We start from the raw sequence: 12,475 nt of genomic DNA, 5'->3' as shown, positions 1-12,475 counted from the left end.
ATATAAAGGACTTACATATGAGAAATGAAGTAGAATATGGGACACTAGATGGCTGATAATGCCATTAACAGAAATAATAAAGTTAATCTACAGAACCTATTAGAGACTATGAATAGAAGCCAAAATAGACTATTTCCTATTAGCTTTCTCTTCTCTACGTTTCAAAATCATTTGATATTATTTCCTATCCTTTCCTCCTTACACACACATATATATATACACACACATATGTATATATATATATATATATACACACACGTCTCCTTGAGCCATCCTCTTCCTCTATTTTCCAGTGATAATATTTATGTATTTTTAAAGTTTTATTGATGTGTTTTGTCTTTACATTACATTTATAGACTACTCCCACTCCATAAGAGGTCTTCTGTATCAATGTAAAACATTTAAATAAAACTAACAATATACTACACTCATTTCAAGTCATATGCAACATTCCACATTTGTACCACTCCTTCACCTATTTTTAAAATTATTTATAATTAACATAAATCAATTTTCTCTCCCTCTCACCTCTTCCATAAAAAAAAATTCTTTTTACAAATATGCATAGTCAAGAAAACAAAATCCCTCACTGGATCTATACAAATATATGTGTGTGTGTGATACTGCACCCTAAATCTATCACCTTTCTCTCAAGAGGGGTATAGTAGAATATGCCTTATCATCAGTCATCTAGAATCATGGATGGTCCTTGGATGGTTAAGACCATAGTTCTTAACCACTTTCAAGTCTGTTTGTCTTTAACAGTGTTGTTATTGTACAAATTGCTCTCCTGGTTCTGCTTATTTCATTCTTTATCAGTTTATAAAAGTCTTCAAAATTGTTCATCTTCTATAAATTTTGATGTCATACTATAAATTGTTCTTCTGTTTTTGCTTACTTTACTCTGCATCCATACAAATAAGTCTTTCCATGTCTCTTTGAAATCATATTTCCTGATTCCTTACAGCATAATAATATTTTATCACATTCATATATCACAACTTTTCAGCCATTCTTCAATTGACATTCCTTTAATTTCCATTTTTTTGCCACCACAAAAAGAGCTGCTAGAGAAATTTTTGTATGTAAATAATATTTTCCTGTTTCTTTGATTTCTTGTGTATATTGTCTAGCAGTGGTATAGCTCTAGGTCAAATGACACAAGCTATTTCTTAATTTTTGTGTAAATTCAAAATTGCTTTTCAGAATGGTTATACCCACAGTACATCAATGTGCCTGTTTTCCCACAGTCCCTCCAACATTTATCATTTTCCTTTTTTGTCATCTTTGACAATCTAATGGGTATAAGGTAGAATTTCACAATTGTTTTCAAGTGCATTTCTCTAATTGGTAGTGATTTGGAGCATTTTTTCATATGGATAGAGATAGCTTGAGTTTTTTTCTTTGAGAATTGCCCATTCACATCCTTAGACAATTTATCAATTGGAGAATGATTTATTCTTATAAATTTGAAGCAGTTTTTGTATACTCTGGAAAGAAGACTTTTATCAGAAAAATAAAGATTTTTCCCAATTAATTATTTCCCTTTTACTCTTGGCTTTAGTGGATTTGTCTGTGCAATTTTTTTTAATTTATGTGATTAAAATTATCCACTTTATCATCTGTGATCCTCTCTATCCCTTATTTGGGCACGAACTTTTATTCTATCCAATAATCAGCTATAATTTTTCCTCTGTTTCTCTAAATTGCTTATGATGTGGCTTTTTATATTTAGGTCACACATTCATTTGTAGTTTACCTTGTTATAATATGTGAGGTGTTGGTCTAAATCTAATTTCTTCCTTATTGCTATCCAATTTTCCCAGCAGTGTTTTGTCAAATAGTGAGTTCTTAAACAGTAACTGAGTGTGTTTACCAAATTCTGGAGTGCTAAATATATTTACTTCTTGATTCTATGTACATAATCTGTTCAACTGATCGAGGTCTATTGTTTGTTTTTTTTTCGGGGGGGGGGAGGTAGGCAATGGGGTTAAGTGACTTGCCCAGGGTCACACAGCTAATAGTTATGTGTCTGAGGCCAAATTTGAACTCAGGTCCTACTACTCCAGGGCTGCTGCTCTATCCACTGCGCCTTTTTAACCACTACCAAATTATTTTGAGAATTACTGCTCAATGTCATCTTGACTTTGTTTGTCACCTACCACTGATAGGCCCCCTCCATTCTCATTTCTTTTCACTATTTCCTATAAGAATCTGGACCACTTCTGCCTCTATAGGATCTTCATTATTATTTTTTCTAGTTCTATAAAGTAATCATTTGGTAGTTCAATTTTAATGGCATTGAATAAGTAAATTAACTTGGATAATATTGTCATTTTTATTATTTATATTGACTCAGCCTACCCATAAGCAATTTTTAATTATTATTAAGTCTGTGTTTCTATAAACAATGGTTTGTAGTTGTATTTATATAACATTTGTGTTTCTATTCGTAGCTAGACATTGATGTATTTGACACATTTTGCAGCTATTTTATAACTTCTTTTTTCTACCTCTTCCTGCTTTGTTTTATTGGTATTACATAAAAAGGCTGATGATTTATGAGGATTGATTTTATATCCTGTGAGTTTACTAAAGTTATTAATTGTTTTAATTAATTTTTAGTTCACTCTTTAGGGTTAAGTATACCATTATTTCATCTGCAAAAGTTGATAATTTTGCTTCTTTCATTTTTTAACTTATACTTATTCCCTCAATCTCTTTTCTTGTCTTAAGAAATGTTGGTTATGGCAATAGCCAACATTTCTAGAATTATGTCAAATAAAAATAGTAATAACAAACATCCTTCTTTCACCTCTGGTTTTACTGGAAAGGATTCTAGTTTGTCTTTATTACATATAATAGTAGTTCTTTGTTTGAGATATATACTATTTATCATTTTAGGGAAAGGATTATTTGTTCCCACATTTTCTAGCGTTTTAAAGAAGTGAATATTCTATTTTGTCAAAAGACTTTATGCATCAACTGATATGACTTTTGTTCATTTTGTTATTAAGATGGTTAAGCTTATAGTTTTCCTAATATCAAACCAGTCCAGCATTCTTCATATAAATCCAACCTGGTCATCATATATGTAATATTTGTGATATGTTGTTTTAGCCGCTTTGCTAATATTTTAGTTAAAAGTTTTCCATCAGTGTTCATTAGGGATATTGGTCTATAGTTTTCTTTTCCTATTTTAATTCTCCCTGGTTTATGTGTCAAGACTATATTTGTGTCACAAGGAATTTTGTAGGATCCTTTCTTTTGCATTTGTTGTGAATAGTTTACATAGCCCTAGAATTAACTGTTCTTTGAATGTTTGATAGAATTCATTTGTGATCCATCTGGTCTTGAAGTTTTTTCTTTGGAAGTTCATTTCTGGTTTGTTCAATTTCTTCTCATCACAACAATTATGTTGTTTAGATTTTCTATTTCTTATTCTGTTTCTGAGTATTTTTTTAGTTATAAGTATTTTATATTTTTGTAAATATTCATTTATTTCCTTTAAGTTATCAAGTTTATTGGCATATAGTTGGATGAATTTTTTTCTAATAATATCCTTTATATATTCTGTATTTGTTGTGAATCTTTATAATTTTTGATCCTAGTAATTTGATTTTTCTTTTTCTTCTTTTTAATCAAATTTGTTAATGGCTTATCTATTGTTTTTCCCCCAAGAAAAAGCTACTAATTTTTAAAAAATTAAATCAATGTTTTTTATTTTAATTTTTATCAATCTCTTTAATTTTCAGAATTTCTAATTTGGGGTTTAATTAGGGCTTTTTAATTTGTTGATTTTCTAGCATTTTAGTTGCATTCCTAATTTATGGAAGTGTTTAGAAATATCCTTCAGAAGCCTGTCCTCCTTAATCTCTCTAATCTTTAATCTCTCATTATCTACTGGTTCCCTCCCTGTGATTTACAAACATTTCCAAGTCTCCCTAATCCTGAAAAATCTTTCACTAAACCGTACCATTTCCTCAAACTATCTTCCTATATCTCTCCTCTTCTTCTCAGATAAACTCCAAGAAAAAAATTGTCTCTATTTATTTCTTCTGCTTCCTCTCCTCTCACTCACTTCTCAAGCCTTTGAAATCTAGTTTCAAACCTTATCATTCAAATGAAACTGTTCCCTCCAAAATGAGGAATTATTTCAATCATCTTATCTGCTAGCCTTTCTAAATGTTCATACTTCTTGACTTCTCTGAACCATTTGACATTCTTGACCATACTCCTCTTGGATATACTCTTTTTTGTGGGTTTTTGTGACACTACTCTTTCCTGGCTCCTCTACCCGTCTGACCATTCCTTCTCAGTTTCCTTTCCTGGCTCATCATCCATAAAATGATCTCTAGCTGTAAGTGCACGAGTCTCTTTCCTGGGTCTTCTCTTTTCTCTCTATACTTTCTCACTTGGTAACCCCATCAGCTCCCATGGGTTTCATTACCATCTTTATGTTGATGACTATATACATCACATACATATGGATATATATATGTGTGTGTATGTATATATGACATCTGTACATTCAGTACCAGTCTCTTTCAAGGACTCTAGTGCCACCATCACTTAGTAAATCTCATGGGCACCTAAACTTATCATGTCCAAAACAGAATTCAACATCTCCCAATCCCTCTCCTATTCCAAATTTCCCTTCTGGAAAAACCATCTTACTTCCAGTCTCTCAGATTTGAAACTCTTTATTATCCTCAACTCCTCACTCTCTATTACAACAAATATCTTATCAGTTGCCAAGTCCTGTCAATTCCCACATCTCTCAAATCCATATTTTTTTCTCACTACACTCACAGCCATCATCTTAGTTTAAGCCCTCTTCAGTTCTCACCTGGGTTATTCCAATGGCCTCTTAATTGGTCTTCCTGACTCAAATCTCTCTTCATGCCAATTCATTCTCTACTTAGCTACCAAAGTGATTTTCCTGAAGCACAAGTCTGATTATATCATTCCCCTACTCACCTAACTCCAGTGGATTTCTATTACTTTTAGAATATAATATAAATTCCTAAATTTGGCTTTCATATTCATCCACAACCATGCCTCAATCTACCTTTCCAGCCTCATCTTTCCTTACAAACTAAACTGGTCTCCATTACCCATCCCCATATATTGTACTGGTTGTCCCCAGTGATTGAAATATACTGTCTTTGAAAAAGATATCAGCTATTTTTGATGACTTTGATTTATTTTTATTTTGATTATAGGATTAGGCTCCCTTTTGTAGGAAGGGCTAGCCCTAAACTAAGCCAGACTAACATAGATAGTCTCTAAAGTCTAGGTTATCTATAGATTTAATGAACAGATAGATTGAGAAGACTTTATCATTTAGTAACAGATAATTTAGAATAAAATGATAATAAGATTATAAGGTTTTTCAAAAGGCTAAATTTCCCTTTAGAGCAGAAAGCAGGGTTGACTAGAGACTAAATTCTCCTGAAGAAAGGTTAGCCAGAGGTTAAGCCCCACCCCTTTTTTTGAGCTAGAGTCTAAGTTGAATAATGGACTCTTCTAAGGAAGAGGGGTAGTGAGGGGTGACTGCTAACCACTGACCACAAGCTCCTCTTTCCCAGTATACTTTCTGGTTACAAAAGGTACTACCTGGAGGAAAAGACTTCTGGCATAGGATTAAGAAAGTAATCCTTAAGAAAGCAGTCAGGTAATCTGCCTTGTCCAATTGAATTAAAATTTCTGTCATTTTTTTATTCCTCTTTTTTTGTTATGAAAAATCATCTCTGTAAATCACTCCTTGTCCCTGACCTCTGAGAAGTCAGATGACCTGATCTGCTGAGCAAATGTTAGCTTTGCAAATTAAATCACAGGTGGCTTAGTAACTGTCTTCAGTTTCCTTTTATTTCAGATAATCAATTTTAACATCTTTACCTTTACCTCACAAACTCCCTTACTTTCACCCCAAACTCCAACTTCCACCTAAACCCTTTCCTAATTCCCCTAGCTACTAGTTGCCTCCCTTGCAAAACTACCTTCTATTTGGGAAGATAAGGAAATAAGCATTTATCAAACACCTATTCAAATCTGGCCTCAGACACTTGATGCTCACTAGCTGTGTGACCCTGGGCAAGTCACTTAACCCTGATTGCCTCACCAAAAAAACAAAAAAAACCCCCAAAAAGCACAGAAAAAAAAATAAAAATAAAAAAACACTAGTATATACCAGACACTGTGCTAAGTATCTCACAATATTATCTCATTTGAGCCTCACAACAACCCTGGGAGATAGGTACTATTATTATCTCCATTTTGCAGTTAAAGAAACTGAGGCAGATAAAAGTTAAATGACTTCCTCAGGGTCATGTAGCTAGTAAGCATCTGAGACTATATTTGAACTCTGATCTTCCTGACTCCAAATCTAATGTTCTACCCACTGTGCCATCTAGCTGCCCCTGTTTAGTTTTGTATTTATGTGGTACATACTTTTTATTTACATGATGCCTTTGAGGGCAGGGACTATACCATTTTATATCCCTAGCACAGCCTAGCATACTGCCTGTAACACAGGAGGTGCTTCATAAATGTTTGTAGACTGATAGATGGAGCCAACACTAGCTTAATCATCAGGAATGCAGCAGGAAAAAAAAAGAAAGAATTCATGAGGTAAAAGGCAGTTTGAATCATCCACATGCCAATGTCACAGAATCCACATACTCCTCTAATAGTGTACAGCTCCATAATTTTGTCTCTCAGTCTGTAGTCAAAACCACAACTAGGAAAGGGCACAACAGGCTTTGTCCCCCAGGAAATGAATAAAGGGTGTTGACAGAACTCACAGCTAAGGTAAGCACCTAGTCGGTAAGAATAAGAAGCTACCAGATGGTACATTGTATCCTACGTGAATTCTTTCCTGGTCACCTCACCCGGCTTTCATGCTGCTTTCCCTGGGTACATTTTGTGCTAATTTTCCCACATGCAAAAATCACCAATGTGATCTTTGGCGAAAGTATCCACATTAGGAACATTTATTCCTAATCTTCTAATTCACAACCCACATCTCCCCTTCAATGGAAATTAGTCTGTGAACTAGTGTTACATGTTATATGTTATAACTATATGTTATAGCATAGTGTTATATTCTACAATTTAAGAAACAACCCTAAATCTATTCCAAGCTTCAATCTAAAGATATTGTGATACACAAGGTGACCTTTAAGTAGCAGCTCTACACCCATAAACATGTCATCAGGTTTAGAGAATTGAGGCCCTCTATCCCACCTCTTTCCCTATATCATATACATGTATATACATAACATGTAGCTCCAAAGATTTGGTTTTAAATAAACATCCTTGAGGTTTTATAATCAGATAAGTGATGGCCATCAAAATACTTACTTTAACAACTTTATCATTGCCTAAAATGTTTTTGGATCTAACGCTTCAGTCTGTCTGTGACTCACATGCTTAAATCAGAACTACTGCTTTATTTTTTCTTTTCTTTTTTAAAAATTGTTTTTGGAAAATTCTAATATTAACAAACACCAAATAAAATTAGCACTTCCATAAACACAGCAGAACACAAAAAGTAGATAGTACACAAAACTGCAGCTTTCTATTATGTATAGTTTGCTTTTTTAAAAAGTATATAATAAATTCAACACACAACTTTTAAATCTACCCTGCTTGTCTGTGATTCCTTCAGACCTTCTTTCAGTTTTCGTTTAAAAAATGCTTCACATATTTTTTCATTTTATTTTTCTTGCCTTTTTTGTTTTGTTGGTTTTGGGTTTTGGGTTTGCTTGTTTGTTTTTGCACTACACTAATATGTTTTGCATGAATTCACACGTACAATGGGTATCGTGTTACTCTTCTGAATGGATGGCAAAGGGGCTGCGGAAGAGAGAGAATTTGGAATGAAAATTTAAAAATGCTAAAAAAATTTTAAAAAATAAAATGCATCAGTGATTCTCTTGTCTTCCTTTTTTTTCTTTTCTTTTTTTGGGGGCACAATCTTACCCCTAGCTTACCACTCTCTTCCAAATCACTTAGAGGAAAATGATGGAGGAAATGGAGGAAAATATATATATCTAACCCTCATAACTTGAATTTGGAATGAATTATACAATCCAATAAAACAAAAAAAAAGTGACAGATTGGAGAAGAAAACAAAACCTCACAATCTATCACTTATAAGAAACACACCTAAAAAACAGGGACATACATAGAATAAAAATGAAGGACTGGAAAAAAAAAAACTTACTATGCATCAAGTGAATCCAAAAAGCAGGAGTTGTAATCATGCTATGAGACAAAGGAAAAACAAAAATCCACAACATGGAGATAAACAAGAAAATTTCATTAAGCTGAAAGGAACCATAGACAACAAACCATTATCAATATTAAACTTATATGCTCCAGATGCCTAAGCACTTGTATTCACAAAGGAAAAAATCACTGAATTAAAGAAGTAACAGGCAGTAACACAATACATCCTTGTCTACATTTTGGACAAGTTAATAAAAAGATAAACAAAAGGCAAAATATAAAAATTGAACAAATTGCTGGACAAACTAATGCTGAAAAACTTATGGCATCTTCTAAATGGAACTGCAAAAGAATTAACATATTTCTCAACACTCTGGAAATTTTACAAAAAATTAACCACAGATTAAGGCACAAAGATATTGCCAATAAATATAAAAAGGTAAAAATAGAAAATATATTCTTTACAGACCTTAAGGCAATAAAAATAGTGTTCATTTCAGTAAGTACTAACAAAAGACATACAAAATGTAGTCAACAATGGAATACCAAATAACAAGGTGGTACAAAGAACAAATCATAGAAACAATTATGTGAAATAAAATTATAATTATGAAACAACATGCCAAATTTTTTGGGATGCATTTGGGATGCATTTAAAACAGCCCTCAGGGGAAAATTACATCCCTAAAAACATCCTTTAACAAAATATAGAAGATGATTAATGAACTAAATTTTCAAATTTTCAAAAATTACAAAACCAACAAATAAACCCAAAATAAGCATAAAAGAGGAGATACGGAACATATAAAGGAAAATAGACTGGAAAGAAAAAAGAAAAACAAAACCTTTTTTACAAATATGCATCAGTCAGGCAAAACAAATTTCCCCACTGGCCGTGTCTAGAAATGTATGTCTCATCCTGTAATTCGAATCTATTTACCTCTTTGTCAGGAGGGAGGTAGCTTATTTCAACATTGTTCCTTTGAAATTGTGGTTAGGTGTTGATAAGAGTTCTGAAAGCTTTTCAAAGCTTACCATTTTGTTATTGCTGTATAAATTCTTCTCCCGGTTACGTTCATTTCACTTTGGATCATTTCATACAAATCTTCCTAGGTTCCTCTGAAACTGACTCTTTCATAATTTGTTATGGCACAATAGAATTCCATTATATTCACACTTTGTTTTGATCACTTTGATCACCACTGCTACGTTCTTATTTGCCAGATGAGGTTCTAAAGGATCTGAGGCTATTTCTAAAATTTAAACTTACTCTTAAAAGATGAAGATTTATCATTCCACTTTAATGAAAGCATGCTGGATTTTTTATAAGTCATCCGCCTACTATTTCTTATTCTTGAACATGGAATTGGCTGCTAAACATGAAATGAAGATTGAGAGTTGGCAAGGAAATCTGGAAAGGAAAGGCAGAAAAATGAAGCGGATGGAACAGGCTCACAGGGCTCAGCATCAGAATATTACACTAGCAGAGTTTGAGAGATTTCACTTAAGTTAAAATTCTTGATACAGGTTCATAACTGTTATCTAACTTTTTTAGAGAACTGCTGAATTATTACCTGGTTTCTTTGTGGTTGCAAAACCTTAGCTAGCTTTATCTGAGTCTCACTGCAGTGTTCTCTTCCCAAATGTGCTCATCTGACTTGGACTGGCAACCTTCCAGTTGATGAAGAAAGGTTGCAGAATTGTTAATTTTGTCATGGTAAGGCAATTTCTCTTCAGGGAAGATATACTTTGTCTCAACTTTTATTGAGGGTAAGTAAATCCAGCAGTTCTATCCTTCCCAAATATTGCTTCATGATTAATAATTAGTTGGAATTATTCAAAACAAAGTCTATTTGTATTTTCTCTTTATCTGTCTTTGGAACTGTACCAAACAGATGGCTAACAGCATACACACACACATACACACACACACACACACATTAAATAAATTGACATGAAAAGGGGCCTAGGAGACTAAAGATGTTGCCAGTGCAATTGATTTCATTAATCAACATCAATTTCCACTGATTGAGAACTCATTGGATGCATGACACTTTATTAGGTCCTGATATACCGATCCCATGCCAAGAGAGGTAAGAGAACCATCATGTAGACTAAGAGACTAAGAACAGAGTATTAATTCAAACATTTATTAAGATGAGTTCAAATTTGGCCTCAGACATTTACTAGCTGTGTGACCCTGGGCAAGTCACTTAACCTGTTTGCCTCAGTTTCCTCATCTATAATATGGGAATAATAATAGTTCCTACCTCCCAGAGTTGTTATGAGGATTAAATGAGATAACTGCAATGCACTCAGCACAGTGTCTGGCACATAGTAAGTGCTATATAAATATTAGCTATTATTATTACTGTGTGCAGATAACTCTGGCTAGATGCTGGGGGAGTTACAAATTAGATAAAAAGCACTCTCACTACCCTTATGGAATATAGTCACAATATTTTATAAGTGATTAAAAAGTCCTAAATCAGATCTAAAGGAAAAGCTTATTATCAACAGTGTATGTGCGTGTGTGTGTGTGTGTGTGTGTGTGTGTAAAGAACGACATCTTGTAGCTGTTGTCATTTGAGTTGGGCTTTAAATAATTGGAAAGAATTCAAGTGGTAAAGATGGTTACTAGTCTGCTACATTAGGAAAGTACTATAGTCCTAATGTATATCAATTTCAACAGAGAATTTCAGTCTTTCATCACATTCTTGTGGACAGAATAGAGATGTGGGTTGCATAACAGTTCATTGTCTTCAGAACAAATTCAATGACTGGATTCAAAGAACAGTAGTTATAGATTGATTTAGAACTAGACAGCAGTCTTGAGGAAGTGCCATAGAGCTTGGTCCTTGGCCCTGCCCCCTACTCTGTTCACATTTTTCATTAATGACTTGAATAAAGGTATAAATGCTATGCTTATCAAATTTTTAGGTGGCATTCAGGAGGGAATGCCACCATATCGGATGGCATAATCAGGACAGCTAAAAAAAAATCTAAATAGATTAGAATGTTGGGCCAAATATAAGATGGTCATAGATTTGGAACTAGAAGGAACTTTGATGGTCATCTAATCCAATCCCTTCATTTTCCAGTTGAGGAAACAGAGGCCCAGAGAGGCAAAATGACTTAACATTACACAGGGAATAAGCAGAAGAGCCCCAGACTTGAAGCCTGGGCTTCTGACTCCATACCCATTACTCTTTTCTGCCACAACCCACTGCTAACAAGCTGAAAGTTAACAAGGACAAATGTAAAATCCTGACTACTTCTGTACTTTGAGAGCCCTATGGTTTCACTAATGGAGGTATTCCCTCTGACACATCTCCTCAGTCTATGATTTTTATGTTCTCTATTAAATCCTCCACAAAGAAAGGATCTGCCCAATATTTGGATCACTCTTCCTTTAGATTCAGAGTTCTTAACCTGAGATCTATGAACTTGTCTTAAAAATGATAGATATAAATGATATAGTAGATATATCAATAGATACAAATGATAAATAACTTAATTTCAAAATAACTGGTTTCCTATGTAATCCTAAGTGTTTTATTTTATACATTTAAAAACATTCTGAAAAGGTGCCCACAAGGCAGCACCAGACTGCCAAAAAGATTCATGACAAGACAGTGTCATCACACAAATGTAGCACACACTGTTCATTGGTTCTCTCTCACTCTTCCTACATAACTAGCCTACCTCTTCTTCCAGTTATATACCACTTTCATAGGCTTATATGATCACAAATTGGGAGATGGACTTTGATATTTTATACCATTTGGGGATGTAATTCAGTTAGTAATAAAATGTGACCATTTTATACCCACTCACCATGCATCCCTCCATTTTCCTTTGGGTTATCTCCAATTTTATGTCAGGATAAATTATTGTGATTTTCTAAAAAAGATAGGTCTCTCCAGCTTGGCCTCAAAGAGAGGAGAAAATGAATCTTCTCTCTTCTTTGCAGAGACGGGGAAAATGGATGTGAAACATTACATATACTCTGATGGTTAGTTTTGCTGGACTTTTTCTATAGGCAAGAGGGCATCATAGAAGGTTTTTGAGCAGGACACTGCCATGACAATGTTTCAGGAAAAGCAATCTGGCTTTTCCAAATAGAAGAGATATGAAAGCTATTTTATGTCTGTTATATAAAAAGTCATGGTAAGGATAGACATGCCATGATGAGGACTTAAACTAGGAGGGTGTCAGTGAGAATAAAAGTGCAAGGATA

The sequence above is a fragment of the Vombatus ursinus genome, unplaced genomic scaffold, assembly GCF_900497805.2.
Source record: "Vombatus ursinus unplaced genomic scaffold, bare-nosed wombat genome assembly UNPS02014784.1, whole genome shotgun sequence".
In the NCBI taxonomy this organism is placed as follows: Eukaryota; Metazoa; Chordata; class Mammalia; order Diprotodontia; family Vombatidae; genus Vombatus; species Vombatus ursinus.
The sequence above is the reverse complement of the archived record's forward strand: the minus strand, read 5'-3'. Positions refer to the sequence as shown.